We start from the raw sequence: 22,017 nt of genomic DNA, 5'->3' as shown, positions 1-22,017 counted from the left end.
TGCTCCTGCAACAGTTGGACTAGATAGAACAGAACTAGTGCAGAAGGATGAAGGAATGCGTATATTCTATAATGAACAATATTACTGTCGTCATCAATTATGTTCTTATAGGACTTCATCAAGGAGACAGTATGCAAAACATCGTTTAATACATTCAAGTGCACGACCACATATATGTTTTGTCTGCAATCATTCATTTACCCGCAGTGATAGTTTAAGACAGCATCTTTTAATTCATTCTGGAGAAAAACCATACACTTGCAATTACTGCCCAATGCGATTTACGCATCGAAATACTCGTAATCGTCATAAGTTGTCACATATGACATCTTCTGAAACTGAATAAAATCGAGCATTGTCTTTATATTTCTAAATTACTTAAATTATTATCTTGTAATTTCAGAATTTGTTGCAAGCATTGTTCTTCTGTGTGTTTCTATTTTATGTTTATAAAAATAATTCAAAAATTTATTTTATTGTCTCTTCATAAATAAATATTTTCCTGCATAAATGATTTTTATTCATTAAAATTTTTTGTTTGATGTAAATTTTATTTTTCATTATTGCAGTGAAATGTCCCTATCTGATATAGTGTAAAGCAGGGAATTGTATAAATAATTGTTGTTATGTATTTTCGTCAACCAGGGCCATAACTGGTGCATATTTTTAGAATTTAGTAACTGAATGCATTAGCTTTCCTCATTCTTTGACACATATTGTATAGTTTTGCTACATGTCTGGGATTGAACATGGTCATGTCATGTAATTGAACTTTATTTATGTTAAAAGTATGCATTGATTTCTCTTATTTTTTAGTAACTTGTAACATTTTTACTTATTAGCTTAAAATCTAATATAATAAAAGTAATTGTTTATTATATTTTTTCATGTTTGTTTTTTATTTGAAGAATATATGCTTCCATGATTTTATCTATATTGCATAGTTTATTCTATTTTGTTATGCTTTTATTTGAAAGGTATAATCAAGTAAGCTGTACATGAAGCAAACTGAATAAAATGAAACTGACATATGATTAAAAAATAACTTAACCAAGGTCATAATTTCATTTGAAGTCAATATTTTACATGAAGTGAATATTTTTTACATGTGAATATTCACTTCTAGTTCATTCATTGAACCTATTTTCCTTTGCATTTTATGTGAGAATACTCTTTTGTATAATAATACTAATTTATTAAAAGTTAACATAGCCATTGAAGCAACAGATTTTGCTCATAATGAGGAATTTATTGCAAAATATTGATTTTCTAAATGTGTAAAATTGAAAATTTCCAACGGTTAATGTTATAGTGAGATAGATGTCTTGTTTTTATATCCTAAGTGAGAAAAGTAAATCTTAATAAGCGGCATTTATGGGATTTTTTTTTCTTTGTATAGCAACTGAGGGTATAATTTTCATTTTCTTATATATAATAATTTTATGCTTGCTTCATAAGCAGTGGAAGAGTATAATAGTGTATAAATTCTTTGTTGAATTCTTCATCTTTTGTCTAATAATTAATGAGTTTATTTCCCTTTTTATTTTATTTTTATTTTATTTATTTATTTATTTATTTATTTATTTTTTTTTTAGAGAATATGTCTTATAGCAAGGAGGCTTCAACTGTAAAAGTATAAACTATTGATTTGAAAATAATCATAAAATTTTTAAGTTGGTTTAATAAATAAAATTATGAGTTAGTTGAAAGATGAAGGAATAGTGCTAATCATTAATATCAAATCAACTCACTACCTTTCTCCAGTAAAACAATCATTTCTTAGTGAATACAAAAATATTTTGTAAATTTTGAGCCTGCTAGCCTTCATTCATATATAAAATCATGAATTAGAAAATTATTCCAAGTCCAAAATAAAAAATTTAAAAAAGTTTTAAGTATATATAGAGACTTTGTACAACGAAATATCGTAAATGAATATAAAAATGAAATATCGTACTAATATCTTAGTAAAGAATACAAAAAATTGAATATTTTAGAAGCATAAACAAAGTTTCTAAAAGTTATAAATATGTGTATAGTTTTGTATGTAAGCATGAGTAGTATAATGCAATGGAGTTTAATATATTTGATAAATATTTTTTTAAACATAAGGTGTAGAATACAGAATATAGCATAGTAATGTTAGAAAAGGTGGGTAAGCAAATATCTGCAGTAAAGTTTAGTAATATTTATTCTTGTTGCTTCAAATTCCGTTCTTGGTACATTGAAATAAATACATTGCTATAATCACATCTAGAAAGAAAGGATTGAGAATAACTAATTTTTTAAGTATAAACAATTAGTTACAGTATAAAATTTTATCTGAATCAGATATACTAGAAATTATTTGTAATTTAAGGTGATATGGATGAAATTCTTTCATCCTCTTAACCACAATGCTGTGTTTTTTGTGAAAGATTAAAGCTTTTTTCCTCTGATACTAATAATGATCCATTTGGTCATGTTACTACAATGATAGATACATAATGAGAAAGCATAGCATGTAAAATGCTATTCGCTTTCTGTAATGCATGGTATTAATCAAAAATACCATATGCATGATTGTGCAGATTCTTAGTAGAAAGAGTGAAAAAGCTGAATATTATCTAGCCTCCTTCAAGGAAAAATTCTTTTGCAAAATTTCTGTTTATCTTATTTATAGCTTTCAAAATAACTTAAGACTATTCATATTGAATTTTTCTCTTTCCCTCACCATCCACGGAAATGAAAGTGATGTAGTTCCTTTTGTTATTAACTTACATACATCTATTTAAGCATTCTTTATAGAACCTGTTGAAGGATGTGACAGATACTTCTGTTGACTGTTCTGCATCTGCTGAGATTTTTTTAAAAAGCATGAGTATTACTTTCTTTAGCTGAATGTGGTAAAATATAAAAAGTTATTTTTTAAGGTGAGGAATTCCTTTATAGAAGACTTGCTGATAAGAGTTGTTTATTTACATTACATATGGAATAAACTATGAAAATATTCATGTAACAAACCCATTGGTTGGAGTTTGAACCTGTGTCAAATTATCATTCTTCAGCGGCCTTAGCCACTTGTGCATTTATGAGAAATCTTTTTGAGGCATGTAATAGTTTTTTCTATAAAATGCTTTTTAATACTAAACTGTGTTTCAAAGATTTTACTATTCAAGTGCATTTTGTTATATTCAAATGCTAGAAAATAAAACTTTTATGGTAAATACATTTGAAAAGAATTAAAATTAGTATTAATCACCTTGTATTAATTTTGCTGTGCGCATACATGAATTATTATTTGTTTTGTGCAAATCCTCACATTTAAATGATGTTCCTTTTAATTCCATACATGTTTTAATTTATAATTAATTATGTTATATACAGTACAAAGTCTGTAATCCAGACTCGTCGGGACTTCGGCAATTCCAGATTAACGGTTTTTCCGGATTATAGATCCTCAATTTATCTCTGGTAAGATGGCATGCAGAAATTCTACAATTAAAAATATTAAACCATAATTTATGAAATAAAGAGCAATTTGATCTAAAGGGTATCAAATTTTATAAAAAAAAACTTAATATTTATTTGTTTACTTTATTAAATATTTCTTTCAATGTAAGTTGTTTAAGTTGCTTCGTTTTTTGTGCTAATACTTTCTCTTTAATTCTATAAACAGACATAATTTCTTGTTCAGTTATAAAGTTCCACTGTTCCAAGTCCTGTAATTGCTGTGTCGAGAATACTGTCTACCTGAAATTGCTGTGTTGAGAATAGCGACTAACTTGTGAATTGAAATTTGTCAATTTTTTTCACTTTCACTAACCTCTCTGTCACTTTCTTCATGCCTTTATCCATTTTTTGCAGCAATTCCACTTTCTGTTTGATGGACATCGAAACATGTTTTCACTTTGTAGATCTTTTGGCAGCTCCAGAATTGGAAACTCTTTTTAACATAATCAAAAGTTCAAGCTTAATTTTTATAAAATTGCTCTAACAGTCTTCAAAAAATAATGAGCTGGATCCATTTAGAAGATTAAAGAACAGTGCAATCTGCGACCTTAACTGAAATGCCTTACAATCAGTAAAGATAATTTTAGCCTAGCTTATACTGTCATCTGTTATACATTAAATGCGCATGCGTAAACCATACCAAAAAAAAAAGTTTGTGGCTTTGAGGTCTGGATAATAGATCATTCCGGATAATGGACGTCTAGATTACGAACTGTATATATATATTATGTTTATAAAAATTATTTTTTAGTTTATGACATATGTGTTTCCAAATAATTTTTATTTATCATTATTGTATAAGCATATGTGTATGTATGCATTAGTATGTGAGTTTACTAATACATCTGTTTAATGTAAAAGAAGTGATTTGAATATATTAAATTGATACTGGATGTTAGTTATATTTTAATATCTTTTTTAAGAACAAAATGTTTAATTTATCCCTCTGTCTTTCTTATTGTTTTCTGTAACTTTTAAAGATGCTTTGTATTTTTCAGATATTTACGTCTAAAAAATACGCTGAAGATAATAAATATCACTGAAGAATTAAATGTATGGGATGTTTAATATACCTAGGATGAGAAGTTAAAACACATGGAGAAAAAATAAGAAAAGGAGAGTTTTGAAAAAATGAACATAACATTTTTACATAAAAAAGCAAGGGAATTATGAGCAGAAAGAGCAGTACCTGCTGAAAATGTAAGTGGAATATCTATAAGAGGAGCAAAACTTAGAACATGCAGAAAATAAGGAAGATATATTAAGAGAATCTGTGCAATATGAAGAAATGTTTGTTTTGTTTATTAAACTATGTATTTGATTTTATCCAAATTTTGATTTTTGATTTTATCCAAATCCACATAAAACAGCGTCAAAAATAGAATTTCCTGCGTATTATATGAATCCGAAGTGTCATATATATGCCTTGTGTGTAATTATAAATTTTATTGTGAAGATAGCTTTAGACAGAATAATTAAACATTCATTGGTGAAATAAAAACATGCTTGCTGTAATTGCTCGATGCGATTCAAATATCATCATGATCATAGTTATCATAGATTGGCACATAGTGAAGAACACCACTCTTGGTAAACTCTGATGTGCTCTATTAAAAATTTTAGTATGTTAATTTAGACTTTTCATCTTATTTATGAATTAATAATTCATATTCCAGCATAGTAAAAGGAAGCTTTTGTAAAAATTCTTCAGTTTTATACTTGTATGAAGTTAATATTACAAAAGACTGCTACTGGGTTTTTTAAATTATTTTGATTTTCAAGTCATATATCGGTATTTTTAAAAAATTGCTTAGTTTTATTTGCCATTAACAGTATTTTTTTAGTTTATTTCTACATTACCTGTGTACTTTCTTTGTTTTTATTTAGAATTTAAGTGTTATTCAATAAGCTGCCATGAAATATTTTTGCTTCTAGGGCAGTTAGTGTATAGTGATGCAACTGTTTTAATTTCTGAAAATATTTCTTGTTTGAATTATTATTATTACTTTGAGCTGTAGAAAGGGATCATACCTTTGTGATTTGAATTCAGTTATTTTGAAAAGTTGTTACATTTCCAGGATATGCGCGAGTCATGTACAGTAGCTGCCACTTTGTGTGGTCTCATTTCTCCAGGACTGTTTTGATAACATTAAGTGGTGAGGGAAAAAACTTTCAAAGTGTAAATGGTATTTTAACTAATTAAATATAATTAGAAACATATAAATATTAAATTTCACGGCATTTTAATTAAGAAAGAAATCATTACTTGCCTGTAATCTTTAGGCAAAAGCTCATTCATTTCTTAGGGCATCCCCCATTTCTGCATTTGTAAGATTTTTTAGGACATTTATCACATGATGTGCTTGGATTTGTTTTGAATTCCTTATAACTCTGATTAGTTGGAGATGTTGTTTGTAGTTCTTCGACTTCCTGTAGTTTATCATTTATTAAAAGGTTCACCTGCTTAAATCAGTTCTCAATAATATTTTTGAGAGGCAGCTCCATGTTAAGCAAATGCAGAGCATCAAGAAGGACATATATGTGCTGGTTTCCCTTGCTAATATCGGGTTTTAACGAAAGTTTCCCGCTACTGCAAATATCGTCTGCACAAATAGTTCTTGTTGGCGTGCGCAAATAGTTCTTGTTGGCGTGTTAAATCATATTTTGGCAAACGGTTCTTGGTGTTTGAAAGAAAAAGACTTGCTTTAGAACACTGTGTTGTGAAATTTGTAAAAAAAAAAGTTTGTTATCATTAAGTACAAGGTGTCTGAAATGGAACTATCATGCTACCAGATTAGAACCATCATTTACTTCCAGTTCTGTTGCAAAACTTAAGCTACAGAATGTCACTAAATCATTTATACAACTTTGGGTACTAATGTTGTATCATGTGACTCTGTGAAGGTTTGGTACCGATAGTTCTAAAACAAGAACTGTGACATTCAAGAAACAGAGCAGCTTACTAATGTTGATGAGGCCCACATGCAAAAACTTGTGGAAGTCTGCAACCACTCAAGCGCTTGCTGAGAAGTTAGACATTAGTTTCATGTCCATTAGTCACGCTATGTGTCGCATAAACTTGACGTTTACACATTCAGTCATTGGGTGCTAGATGAGCTGATTCAAGCAAATAAGGACAGACGTGTTCGAGCCTGCACTAGTCTGCTCGATATACTCAATATAGTATATTCATATGTATATAATATATATAAATTTCATCAATTTTGACGAAATGTATATAGATTCAAAGCTCTGCGATGATCTTAAATTGGACCAAATTCTCGTCACTTTTCAAAAAGTGCATTTTGTCTTAGCTTGAGGCCATATTTAAACGGCAGAAGCAACCTCTTTTTTTTTTTTTTTTTTTTTTTTTTTTTTTCATTTAATTTATTTTATTTTAACGCTTCAATGAAGAAAGAACTTCATTTTCACTCATAAAATATACTCATTCAGCTGGAATAGAGGCGAAAGCCATAATGTCTGTCTGACTTAGAAGTGTCTATTACTTTGTGGAAAGAGCTACAGATTTCGATTAATAGTTTTCAATTTCTAAATCCTGTTCTGAAAACGCAAAAAAAATGTACATTTTTTCAGGTTTAGCGTGCATTTCCAATTACTGGGAAATCACTTTTTAGACAAAAGATTTGTTCTAAAATATGGAACTGTTTTACATGTTGATATTATTAAAGATGTTATAAATAGGGAATCAGAAGAAATTAAGTTTTGTCACAAGTTAAAACTGAATTATATAATGGTCAAAGGAAACAAGAGGTAAAAAGTAGCTTCAGCGAAACATTACTTTCAAGAGCTACCGCTCCACCTAACAGGAAATCAAAAAGCATCTGATTTCTTTCGAGTTAATCGATTACTTTTTCTATATTATGAGTAGTACCAAACCATACCCTGCCTCGGATAAAATACTTAAAGCAGCATTTGGATTAAATGAACATCATGAGAAACAAATTCGAGTTTTGAATTTAATGAATTAGAATTGAATTCTGCCAGAGAATTTTCGGCCGCAGAAAAAGAAGCATTAACATATATTGCAGGTTGTATTGCCTACTGTGTGCGTGAGAAAGACCTATCATTGGGAACAATATTTATAAATAGAGCTGATGAAACAATATTTCATTCAGAATGAATTAAATCATTGTCCTTATTGATTGATTGTACCTTCCCATACATGGATAAACAGAGTTTACGAGTTGGAAAAAATATTTTGCACAGTTCTTGTTATAACTTACTATAAAGGGAAAGATGCAATTAATTGGCTAAACTAGAGAAAGATTATCCTAAAGTAAATAGAGATGCAATTCAAAAAAAGAAAAATGTGGATTGCTTCTAATACAGTGGGTAATAAATGAATTTTATACAGCTTGTAGTTGCAGTGAGACTGTGCAAGTAAGCATATATATCAGTTGCATTTATATATCAGATGTTTTGATTTGATATATTTCTTGCATGGCATTTTAGAAGTTAATAGTGTAAAGCAAATTTCTGCTGAGAATTTATTTTGTTAAGCACTTCTTAACCTTTTAACTGTCATGCCCGAGATTATCTCAGGCACAGCACTGGTGTTCGAAAATGTCACGCCCGAGTATTTCTCGGGGTAAATTTTTTTTTTTTTTTTTTTTTTTTTTGAGTGCATCATGTTGTCATACCCGAATATATATCAGGAGATGTTTATTTCGGCTGCATTTGGTTTTTCCAATAAAAAAATTTGACAATTTGTGTACCCAAATCATCAAAATAACTTGACAGTTAAAGGGTTAAAGTTATTTTTATTGTCTTCTTTTAAGCTAATTTGTAATTAAATTCTGTGATAGCTGAGCATTTTAGATAAGTTAATAAGTTATAATAATATAAAATATCAAAGTAATTGGCATAAAAAAGACCTTCCTTCTTAGCCCCCACTTTTGAAAAATTAAATAATTCTTTTTTAAGTACTGTGAGTAGAGCTGTTATGTCAAAATTAAGACAACAATCTTGCATATTATATTTTTTTACATGTAATGTATGTAATATAGATATAAATTAGAATATTATTTTAAAAATCTGATGTGTACACCACATGACTTCCTTGTACGGAATATTAAATTATACACATTTTTTCTTTTGCATTTCATTTAAACTTATTGGATTGAATTAAATCTACTTCGCCGACAGCACATAAGCCACAATAGAATAAAGGCATTCTTTAAAATTCACTCGAGTATTTGTTTACCATAGCGACACTCTGGAGCTAGATTCACTTAACAGTATTAATAATTATATAACAGTTAACTTATAATTATATAACAGAAACTAAGTTAACTGTTATATAATCCAATAATTATATAACAGTTAACTTTTATATTTCATTCATATTATAACTCATAATGCACAAAATTTATATCATTTAAAGAATAGAATTATCTAATCGTTGCCACATGTTCTATTCAAATACTATAATAAAGCTGGAATGATGTATAAAAGAAATTAAGCAAACAAAACAAAAAAGAAACAGTTTTTCACAGATGATTGAGTATTTCTCATTTAATTAATTCAGTTCTCACTTCGCGAGAAGGCAAAATACATAAAAACTCAAAATATCCATATTAAAAATTACAAAGTAAATCTTAAACACTTATTTCCTCGAAAAAATTCCAGAAAGAATTAAGCATGATTTAATTGGCAATAATAAATGAATGCGTTATCTTTGTTGTTGCGAAGCTAAGTTTCTCTAGATTGGCAACAAATCCACTAGTCTCCTGTTTCAAATGTAAACATGAATGGCTGCCATTAAAAAAAGGCTTAGCGGCACTTAGACAACTTTAAAATTGTTGATAATTCTAAAAATATTGCATACAGATTTACTAAAGGCATAAAAACCTTAACCGGAAGATGAAAACAACATAATACAATCCTTTTTAAAGCAAAAAATGTACAATTTACAAACATATAAGAGTAAAGAAACTGAGATCACTGAGCCGGGTAACAGAGTGGATATATATATAAATATATTTATATACGTTTGGTGTGGCTGATTGCAACCAAAATATGAGGTGCACATCTGCATGTTATAGCAGTCCTATATACAAAATTTCAACGTCCTGAGGCTACTCGTTTTTGAGTTATGCAAGATACGTACGTACGCACGCATGTACATACGTTCGTACAGACGCCACGAAAAATTCTCTTCAGAATTAATTTTAAAGCAGTTTTATAATTTTTTTGAAGGAAAAGAGTATTTTATTCTGTCCTTACGTACAGATATCACGCAAAAACATCGTTAAATTGCATTCGATAGTGGTCAAAATGGATATTTTCGTTGAAATATGCTGCCTGAAACTTTTCGCGATTACAATACTTCCTTTTTACATCGTACAAGGAAGTAAAAAATATCTGTTGTTACACTGGTTATCATAAATTAAGGGAAAATCACAAAAGTAGGGATAACTCTCTCAAAAATAAGCCAAACCGTGTAAAATTTGAATATGTTGCCAAGTAAGAGTAGCTGAATAAAACTGCAATATGCAAATTAGTGGCACTGCACTCGGAATACGTCATCTGCGAGGAGCATAAAAGTCCATGTTTGAGAGCAAGCCCACATATTTCACTGTGTTAGTGACATCAGAAATCTGAGATAGCCAATTCGTAACAATGACCTACAGGCATCATTTGCCTGCAGAACTAGGATGGATAGCCACTGGGGGACTAGAGGCAGGATAAAGTCAAACAGAAGTGGCCAGATGGCTAAATGTGATTCCTTCTGTGGTTCATAGACTTTGGAGGCAATTTCAAACCACAGATTCGGCATCTAGGAGGTTGAGCCAAGGACAGCCAACTGTTACAACGAACGCCGCTGACCGATATTTGACATTATGTGCATGCAGGAATACAACCGCTACTCCGACTCTTCTTAGATTCTCCCTTACTGTAGCCACCAGAAGGTTGGTGTCAACGTCAACTGTGCGTAGAAGGCTTCAGGAAGGAGGTCTGTATGCGAGGCGACCAGCCGTTTGCATGCCATTCACGTCACAATAGGAAGGACCGTTTGCATTAGGCACGACAACTTGTCTACTTAACGCCTGATCAGTAGAGGGCTGTTTTCTTTACGGATGAGTCTAGGTTTAGTCTAGAAAGCGATAGTTATTTGATATGGAGAGAACCTGGAATCTGTTTTCATCCGTTAAAGAGATGCATATGGAAGAGGCAATGTCTGTGTTTGGGGTGGACGCACAGACCTCCATGTCTTTCCAATGGAAATCGGGAATACTCCAGTTTATAGAGATGACATCCTTGATGCTTATGTGCGCCCATGTGCCGGGGCAATGGGTGATGCTTTCCTGTTACAGGACGATAACGCAAGACCACACGGGGCTTGCATCATAAATGATTATCTTCAACAGGAAACGATTATACGCATGGAGTGGCCAGCTCGATCCCCGGACTTGAATCCTATAGAGCACGTTTGGGATGCTTTAGAGAGACGTGTAACTGCTTTCAATCTGCCCCCTCAGACCCTTGCCGCACTTGCAACTGCTTTGCAAAAAGAATGGCTCTCACTTGCTATGGAACTGATTGACTGCATAATTGAAAGCATCGCATCGCTGTATGTGCTGTATTGCTTCTAGAGGCGACCATATTCCATATTGAAGGTACTTTTCCTATAGCAACCTGACACCTTCGATTTGTTCATTTTATACATGTGCTAATTTCTATGCTACCATAATTGTTAATTTATTTTTATGTTATTTGATACCTTACTATGTGTTGCATATTGTGGGTAAGTTTCATAAAATTCTACATGTAACTTTTTCAGTAATCGTGATTTTTGTGATTTTTCCTTAATTTATGATAAACAGTGTATATTGAATTGAAATAGAAACCCGCCACTGTAAGCTTTATAATAAGGCAAAAAATCAAATCAATCTTAGATTAGCGTAAATTTTGAATAAATCTATGCATTTCAAGGGCAATTAAGCGTAAGTTCTTTAGTAGCAGGAGAAAAGGAACTGCCATATATATAAAACTATGCCAATCTAAGTTTGCTTTTTGTTTAATTATAAAAAGCTGTTATAGTTATCTTGGAAGCAGCAGTAGAATTCTCCTAGTTAGTATGCGGTTGAAAAAAGTATTTTATAAATGAATGTGCATTAAAAAAAAAGTCTTTAAAGTTTTAAGAAAACGAAAGTAAGTTAGAAGAGTAGCGCATTTTATCTAATATTTTTAAATTAATGAGTAAGTGTTATTAAATTTTTAAATGTTTAAGTGTAAAATGCACGGAGCATTAACATTGTCTCTTGCAAATTATAGCTTTCACACACAGTTAATTTTGAAATCGGGTTTTTCTTTTTTTAATTTGGGGCATTACAAAGGCCAGAAGTGATAATTTTATTATGGAGGCACCTAGCAGGCGGCCACCGTTAGGTCCTATGAAAAGACAGACAAATTATATCCATGCCCATCTCCAGGATTCAAACCAGGCCCTTCGGTACGTCACTCAGAGTATATAACCTTTTTCCCGTCTGGGCGGCTTGGCTTTTCAAATTAAAAATGTGCATTTCTATTTTCTGAATTTCCGCAGTCAGTGGAAATATGACAAGCTCTATGAGTTAGCCCTTCTCTTCATAGTACTGGTATGTATAGTCTAATATGACCATTTTGGGATAATTTTATTTTTTTGCGATGTTACTTCATTTTTAAAAATTCAGTCTGTAATATTTTGATAACTAACCGATTTTTTGTGTTTTTATATGCAAATGGGCGGAACTTCAATCTGAATGATAACATTAATCACGATTGCATGAAGTGGTGCCTACTATACTGCAAAATATGTATTTTATGACTATCTTAGTTATTTTTCAGTAAATTTATGAAATTGGGAATCATAATTTAAAAAGGCATAAATTAAATTAGGAATGGTATAAACTGATGGTAGTATGTACTCTTATAGTATTTTATTTGCATTGCACTTTGTGTCTATTTGAAGTATTTAATAAAACTTAAGTTTATTGCTTTTAGCTAATTAGTTTTAGATCCTAAAAATCTCATACTTAGTTGTTTTGCTTCATGAACAAAATTTTTAAGTGTAATAAAATTAAAGTAAAAATAAATATTGTAGTTTGTTATAAGATAAATCTTAAATATTTTTATTGACAGCAAGTATTTAGTTCTTTTATAGCACAGTGCTATTCAGTACTTAGTCTTCAAAATTGAAGTGCACAGCGCTGTTTGCTATGGCTAAAACAAAAAGTCTCCTGAGTGGTTAGATACTCTCTCATGCCTATGATTAAACGGAGTATAAATAGGTTTATTTATTAAAATGCATACATAAAATGCAGATTTTTTTTGGCCACATTGGGCTTGGTATTTTGTAACATTTGAGTATCATCTGAGCCATATTTTTAAGAAATGTTTGTTGAATCTTCATTCTTTTAATTATTTATAGATTGTGGTATATAAGTGCACTTAATTGTAAGCCACAGCAACGGGTATTTAATAAAGCATTTAAGTCGTCAAACAAGAGAATTAATTTTACTTCGTGAATATAGAGATGTGTAACATCTAATAGTTAGTAAATAAATAAAACAGCCATGAATTATTACACAGAATGTTGTAGATTTGGGAGAAGTAACTGGAGACAAAAATAATTGTATGGACAGTACTGCAACATTTGAAATAAACAGAAAAGCTAAAATATGGTTATCTTGGCATATAACATTTTCTGAGAATGTACCGTGAATATTATGAGACTAAGATACTTGATTTATGCAAGAAGTATGTTCAGTTCAAAACATTAGCTGCTTTCCAGTCCCAAAAGTGACTGTAGTGAGAATTAGTTTCAGTTCTCTTCAGTATAATTCTTTTGGAATCCTTCTCCTTCAGGCAGTTCATTTTGTTTTGTGGATTTGTCTATAAGTGCTTTTTTTAATGTATCACATTTGAGGTTTGAAATGTAATTAACACTGCTAAGCATCTTCAAACAAGAATTATAATTTTTAATGAGTTGTAGCAGAACATTTCTATACTTGATTTGAGACTATATTACTCTAACTTATATATTTTTTCCCTTGTTATTTGTGAAGTTACATAATACTGATTCCTGTAAATCCCATAAAAATTTATTTCCTAAAACATAGTCTTCAAAGATCTGAGCAAAGAATATGAAAAATTAGTTACCATATTTACTTGTATGTTTTTCCGTTTACTAATTTCATAACTTAAAACTCAAGAAGAAAAATTACGCGTACTGTTAATTTTCAAATTCTTTATGATTTCTGACCCCCAAACCCCTCCTTTTCTAATTAATTTTTAATAAAATTTTCCATTTCCACCAGGGTCTAATTAGCATAATTCAGCTCCAAACTATCTTACTGTGGGTTCAATGGTGATCATTTTGGCACATTTTTCAATGCCCATAGTGGCGCAAAAAGTATAACATTTGATAGTTGCAAGTGCTTGTATTTTTCAGGGAAGCCGAGATATCCACTTTAAAAAAAATACTCTTATACTTCCACGTCAGGCAGTCTTAAACTTCTAATCAATCCTTGTAAGTGCATTGCAGTTACTTATCAAATGCACTTTTATTTGTTTATATATGCATAAAATATTTAAACTGCTTATCTTGTTACTTAATTACGGAGGTTCTTTTCTGTTCTGAGTAAGATGATGTTTTTTCTAAGATATTTTATTTAAAATATGATTGTTTATATATGTGAATGTTAACGTTATTTCTCTTCTTTAGGTTTCTTACAATCAAAATTTAAAAATAAGTCTCCAAAATTTATTGACAATGTGCAGCGAGGATATCTTGACAGAAAACAATTTCAATGCTCGTTGTGTCATTACTCGAGTGATCGATATCGTGACATCCGAAGGCATGTCTCTACCCACAATGCTAACACTTGCAATTATTGTGGAAGATCATTTGCACGCAAAGAAACATTACGGACACACATTAATCTTCATACAGGAGAAAAACCATATGCATGTGATTCTTGCCCTATGAAATTTTCTCACCCATATAGCCGCTGGTTGCACCGAAAAAGTCATGTTTAAATGCAAAAGCATGTCAAATACATTGAAGAGCCAAAACATTATGACCACCTAATCAATAATGCGTTGCGCCACGTTCTGCACAGTCCCATATCTAATAGTGTCCACTGAACTATGTGTTCTGAAACACTTGCATCTGCACCTGCATTTTTTTAGCTGTCAGCTGAGCCAGTTTCTGCCACCAATTTTATTGTAGTAGGCGGGACAGTCTCCAACATCCTTTTTCTTTGATGCCGCGTTTGAATGTCCAAAATCTTGGCGTCTACTACTACTTGGCATTTACTACTGGTTGCACCATCATTTATCCACTTTGTGGAAATACTAACAATAGTAGATCTTGAACAATCTACCTGTCTTGCTGTTGCGGAGATATTCGTTCCGAGTCTTCGGGCCATTACAATCTGCCATCTATCAAATTCGCTTAGATCAGCAGCCTTCCCCATCAATCGCAAAAGTTAAATGCAAGAATGATTCCTTACCGTCTCCATTCCCATTTAATCACGTGCCTTCCACGTCATCCATACGGGTTCATTGAAAAATGTGGGGATGAAGTAATGGTTTGGCTTGTCAGTGTATGTGCATTTGAAAAGTAATAAAAGCAATTGTATGTGTGTGAAAATGTAACAAATAATTTTTCTACCCTAGATTTTTATAGATGAATGTTTCTATTATTAGTGGTTTTTCTACTGTAATACATTTATTCTGATATTTATTTATGTTTTTATGCTGATTTGTATATTTCAATTCTTGATACAATTATGTGCTAAGCTATATAAATCTAATTTTTTTGCTTTTTTCTACATAATGATGCATAATGTTCTGTTCTTGTATGTTGGTACAGATTTTGATTGTGAACTATTTTAAATGTTTAAAAATATTATGTAAAGCGTTGGAAATTAAGATTAGGCTTTTCATTACACATAATAAAGTATGAAATTTTGAAAACCTTAAATCGATATTACTTTACTAAAGTGGTGTTAAAGTACAGTACAAAGTCCGTAATCCGGAATGATCTATAATCCGGACCTCAAAGCCACGAACTTTATGCATGCGCGTAGAGAATACGCATACATTACGCATGGGCGTGTTGAAAAAAATGTTTAATGAAATAAACAAATAAATATAAAGTGGTTTTTTTTTTTTTTTTTTTTTTTTTAATTTGGAATATTTTAGATCATAATTGCTTTTTATTTCATAAATTACGGTTTCATATTTTTAATAGTATAATTCCTGCATGTCATCTTACCAGATTTAAATTCATGATCTATAATCCGGGAAAAACCCTAATCCGGAATCGCTGAAGTCCTGACGAGTCCGAATTATGGATTTTGTACTGTATTTTGACCTGTTAAACTAGATCAACACTTATAACTAGTAAAGCCTGGATAGATTTCTGGAAATACTTCAAGTGAACCGAGAAATGCATAGGTGCTATAACTGTAGCACCATCTATTGAACAAATAGAAAGAAAAAGTATGAAAATACATCTGATAAGGCTGATGTTTAGTACCATGGCTAGGTAAAAATTAGAATTAAAATCATTATTTAAATAAACAGGTTTTAATCAATATAAAATTTCTGTGAAAATGCTGTTTCTTTTGGATTTCATCGTACGGCTTTCATGACCTCAAGGATTTATGTCAGATTCCCTTAAAAGAACGAGCTTAAAACTGACATAAATCTAAGGTTGAATTTCCATTAATTTAAAATTGGATCTCCTTCTTTACCAGCTTTAAGACCATAAATGTTGGTAGGGTAAAAAATACCTCTTTTGTAAAAATCTTAAATTGCAACAGTAAATTGATTCTAATTAAAGTGTATTTAATTTGTCATAATATTTATATTCTCCTGTTCTGTGACTGTATCCGTATTTGTTAAAGCTTAAATTTGATATTAAATATGAGATTACTTAACAAATGCAGTCATTGCTTTATACTCTAATCTGCTAGAATTTTTAGTGATATTTCAATGGTTTTAATTAGTAGGTAAAGTGGATGTTTGGTTTTGAAGTAGGACACTGTGCCCAGGCACCCAAGTGTTTATTATTGTTACACGGAGTGTGAGCTTTTATGGACCAAAAAAAAAAGTTTGTAAATGGAAATGTCATAAACAAAAGCAATAAACTATTCGAGAGGAGCATAGCAACGTATAAATTGATGCACAAGTGCACTATATAATCATTTCTTAAATATAAAAAAAAAAAAAGGAATTTTCTTTACTTTTTTTTTTTTTTTTTTTCTTTCTTTCTTTCCAACAACTGTATTCCAGTACAACCATAGACAGTTATGGTGTAATGATTTGCATGGTCTAATGATGTTCATAGTCTTCAGTTATCTCTGAAGTTTGAAATAATGCAAGATCTGCCTAAACTGAGGTAAAATTATTGAATATAATTTTGAGATAGCCTGATTGCAGATATCTTATTTCTAGTGATTCAAACTAGAGAAAACAAATTAAGTAAATAAATATTTTTAAGCGCCGCTCAGCAATTTAGTAAAAACCTATTGCTATATTTATTGCAAAAATTTCCAAAACTTTTTAACACAATTTCCAGGGGTAACAACGCTTCAATTCCAATGCTAAATTATGATTCTCATGTAATTAACAGAAGACGGCCTGGAGCCGTTCTTATACAATTATACTGAGTACTGTATTCATATGTATGTTATGTTTTTTGTATTACCCAACCATAATCATCATTTTTCGTGTACCCCTTTCTAAACATATGTTTCCTGAATTGAGTCTTCCCTCCTCCCTATGATCTGTCTGCTTTCTTATTGTTACTTTATATCAATTTAGTTGTAGTCTGTTGTAACATGTTATTTCTGTTTGTATTGATATTTGTACATTATTTGGAACAAAGCCTGTAGTTTTCTGTTGCTTCCCTTACTTTCAGCCAATAGCTAAGTTTCCAGTCACACGTACCATGTAACCCATCCTAACGCTTCCATTGCTGCATCGATGCATTACATTCAAGCTTTGACATCGACAAGCATGCTTCATCTCCTGTAGCATCTATTATGACAAAATTGCTATCTTTTGTTTTTACTTTACAATGAATTGCTTTCTGAAATGCTATTCTGCTTATACGTTATTTTTCATGCTACGTTTATCACTTATCTTGATAGCCTGGGATAGGGCTTCTATGCTTCCAACACTGATTTCATCAAACTTCAAACTTTTCAGAATAATTTCCTCTGAATTACTGGAGCACCCTATTTCGTTCGTAACGAACAAGTGAACAGAGAACTTAGGCTTCAGGAACTCAAACAGTTTATAAATAAACTCGGTAGCAACTGTTACAATAAAACAACCGTCAACGAGACATTGCATTACGCAGAGAATTTTAAGTGCATACTTCTTGAAATTGACATTAATATAAGGCTTTATACCACACATTACTTACAGAAATTCTTCCTAACTTCACCCCAGACTTTGAATCTTTCCAGATTTCAAGCACATTCATGCCACTACATGTAGGCATGGGCCCTTTCGAAATTTCAACCTTTACTTATGCTTTCTATCAAAAAACACACTAGGACAAATACAAGAGGTTTCCCCAGCTGAGATTATTTAAGCTGCTGGAAATAGCACTGCTGGAAAGTTCACGTTGACGCTGACCTAAATTTAAGTATCCAAGGGCTCCGGCCCATGAACCGTGTTCCGTGGCCTGCGGCCACCTAAAAATACCACAATACCATACCCATTACCATATGATAATTTAATACCATATTCATTGTAATGCATATTTGAGTTAATTATTCATCTAATAAATCATTTTATGTTAAAAACGTGAAGTGATAGATTAAATTGCAATTTTGTTCTGAATTACACAAAAGTGTTGTAGGGCGATTGTTTATTTGTTGATCAATGGATGTGAGCAAGAAAGAAAATCTATACAGATGGAGGACAAAATAATACGAACACCTGTGAAATAATGGAAAATCTTTATTAATAGGGGGTTGGACAACTCTTTGACTGAAGTGAATGCTATGTGGGATAGATGCATAAAGGTCATATTCAAAGGAATATTAAGCCATTCCTCCTGCAGAACGGTCTCTAATTCTGAAAGTCTGGATGGAGGTAGAAATCGGGAATGAAGTTTGGACTCCAAATATGCCCATAAATGTTCAATAATATTCAAGTCTGGAGACTGAGGGAGCCAAGCGAGATGTTCAGTTGCATCATCATGCTCTTCGAACCATTCTTGAATACACCTAGCAATGTGGATAGGGGCGTTGTCATCTTGAAAAAGGCGGTCTCTCCCCAGGGAATACTGTCTGGACAAAAGGATGGACATGATCACCTAGAATGCTTAGATAGTGATTGGATGTGATTCTCCTATGCAGAATAACAAGTGGCCGAAGACCACGGCAAGATATCGCACCCCATACTAAATGACGCCACCCCCATGCTTCACAGTCGGCAACAAGCAGTCAGGATGAAACGCTTCTATGGGCGTTCTCCAGACATAAACGCATCTGGTCGTCTGAAATAGGATGAAGGACGATTTATCTGACCATATTACCTGTTGACACTGCTGTGGGGGCCAGCCTTTGTGATCTCTGCTCCATTGGCGTCGCTTGAAAGCATTAGTTCCTGTCGCCAAAGGTTTACAAATTGCCATTCTGCCATAAATGTTCGCAGCATGAAGTTCCCTTTTGACAGTTTTTGTTGAAACGGAGTCCTGGAGATTACTGTTCATTTCGGATGTTATCTCGGATAACGATTGCTTGTGCTTTATGCGCTTCAAGACCCGTCTTCCCCCATCAGCCAGCTTTGACTGTTGTGCTTTGAAGACGTCGTCTTCACGGACGCCTCTTTCATGTACGCTGTCATAACGCTGATACTGTACTTCTTGCACACCCCACAAAGTTTGCTATGTTCGCAACCGATACTCCACTTAAACGCGCTCCAACTATCATTCCTCTTTGGAACTCTGACAGGACTCGCATTTCAACTCAAAGCATACAACGCGGGTGACTGCTGTTGAGAGACTGATACCTTCCTTTTCACGCTCACTAGGTGGCAGACTTCTGTTGCAGGTGGCGCGGATATACTGCAGGTGTGAAATATGTCATACTTTTTCACAGGTGTTCGCATTATTTAATCCTCCATCTGTATATGATACCCAAAATTATCTTATTTCTTCAGCGTGTAACTTTTGCAGCAGCAGGTTAATATGAATAATTTGTTTTTAAAGTAGCATTTGTAATTAATAAAATATATTTATGTTTTTAATTTGGTAATCTGTTATTTATAAAGTTAAATTTTAATTAATTAAATTTAAATCATTAAAACACTAATCCTCAGAAATGTTTATAATCTTCAGTAAGATCGAAAGACCTAAACAAGGTAGTTTGATTATTTATTGTTATTTTAAGATGTTTAAATTCTTTTTCATATTAAATTTGGTAATTTTGGTACGTTTATGTTTCAATTCTTTTCTTATGAATATCGCGTGTCAAAGAAAATTTTTTGTTGTGCTTGAAACTATGAGCACTTTTCTCCATTTCTGTTTACGAATTTGCTTGCGTAAGTTTTTGCTTTATTGTGATTAATTATATATCACAAACAATGCGCTGAACCATACTGTCATTGAATATTACCAAAGCTAGTTTAAAACAGTGTTTCCTTATGAGAAAAAATAAGATTTATTTATTGTATTATTATTTGTTTTTGTAAAGTGAAAATTCCATTCTTGTTATGCAGTTGTCTTTACAAAAAAGATAATGTGAAAAAGGTATGTTTTTATATATTTTTGTAATATTTAAAAATTAAAATGTAAACATTAATTATATAAAAATGTATGGTCGGGTATGCATTTTTTTAATCATATATAATTAAATAAAATTGAAAAGTGTCTTAGAAATGTTTCATGTGTTAAAAATTAATGTTTTCTTACAGGTTATAAAGGCTCGCTGCATCTTCCATGTGACAAAAAGATTAGAACACGGATTTACAAGTCAACCAACCTGCTATATCAGTGCAGTTTATGTTCTTATTCAAGTAATTACAAAGCAAATTTAAGAAAGCATCTGTTATGTCATACTGGGCAAAAGCCGTACAAATGTCTAATGTGTGGAAGAACATTTACACGACGGACAAATTTAAAACGTCACATAGAAGAATTGCATAGGTGTGATGTATTGAATTTTGAATGAAAATGATTTATAGGTAACATAACAGAAAATATGCGATTATACAGTTATCGTTTGAAAAGTTTATTATGTATTTAGAGCATATTTATTAAAATAAAATGTAGCACTTTTTATTTGATTATAAGTACGTTGCTTCTTTCAGTAAATGATGATTGTATGTGTAAATATTCACTAAATGTTTTGGAAAATTTCTAAAATGTTCTTAGAGAATACCAGGAAAATAAGGTAGTCTCCCAAAATATGAATAATTAGCTCAGAGGGGCGTTAGTCCAAAAAGGCTATTAGTCTCGAAACAGCATTTTGCGTTGAATCACTAAAAGTATTATATCATTTTTCAAAATGTTGCCACCAAATATTATCGCCCTAAATTATATTTACAGAAATTAAATAATGAAGAATCTACATGAATGTATGTATCTTTCTCATACTGTGAAAAAACAACGGTACCTATAACCATCAAATTTTGCATAACGTCGTCCTGCATCGAAATAAAACCCTAATTTAGAATATGGAATTTGTTTTATTTCCTATTTCATATTTTGTAAAACTTTAAAGGAATATTTGATTAAAAAACTCAAGCAAGCAATAGGAAAAAAAAATTGTATCGCCAGCGAGCGAGACTGTCAATCGTGAATTTTAAAGATATGCTCCTTTTAAATATTTTAAGGGTACAAAGGGACATTGTACACATTTCCAGCCCATAAGCTCTCGAAACGTGTATGTGCGTGTTTTAAAAAAAAAAAGAAAGAAAGAAAAGAAGCCCCTTTGGGAGCAGTATAAAATCTGAAAGCTTTCAGATTTTTTTAATTAATATATATATATATATATTAATTTCATTTGAAACAAAGTTAAGTAATGTCATTTTATTTTTTAAATGCTCATTCTCTAAGAACATTAGGGAAAATATACTGAAAGTGTCACAACGTTAGGCATATCTAATTACATTTAGTTCTGTATGCGCCCAGAGTAATTGCAATTGTTGGATATGATGATGAGACAGTGAGGTATTGGGTCATTCGAGATTTGAATTCAAGTATAATCATTTAGCTTCGTTTCTTGTAGTCACTTATTATCCCAAACAAGCGTTAGCTCAAGGAGGGCTATTAATTTGAGTAGTATTTCTAATTTCTGAATATTGTTAAAAAGTTCGGGAGCGCAGAGCTTGTGAAATACTGAACCAGTTCTGTGCAATGTATTCGCCATGGGAAACTGTATTATCCTACTGATTTAAACTATAGAGAGTTTGTGTTCATAAAAGGGTACAAGTAGTTTTCAATGAACGTTACATCTCTAAAGAAGATTCCAGTTGCATTTACGTACTCCA

The 22,017-nt window shown here is 31.5% G+C and overlaps 1 long non-coding RNA gene across 1 annotated transcript; it reads left to right on the top strand.

Moving 5' to 3' along the window:
- The first annotated feature begins 343 nt into the window (after positions 1 to 343).
- On the top strand, positions 344 to 20,811 carry LOC118182857 (uncharacterized). Its single transcript, XR_015039421.1, has 2 exons — positions 344 to 4,692; positions 14,222 to 20,811. It is a non-coding gene; the product is annotated as an uncharacterized LOC118182857 (long non-coding RNA).
- Positions 20,812 to 22,017: the final 1,206 nt, after the last annotated feature.

The sequence above is a fragment of the Stegodyphus dumicola genome, chromosome 2, assembly GCF_044657685.1.
Source record: "Stegodyphus dumicola isolate Sdum_Otavi_A_Nest chromosome 2, ASM4465768v1".
Taxonomy (NCBI): Eukaryota; Metazoa; Arthropoda; class Arachnida; order Araneae; family Eresidae; genus Stegodyphus; species Stegodyphus dumicola.
The sequence above is the reverse complement of the archived record's forward strand: the minus strand, read 5'-3'. Positions and strand labels throughout refer to the sequence as shown.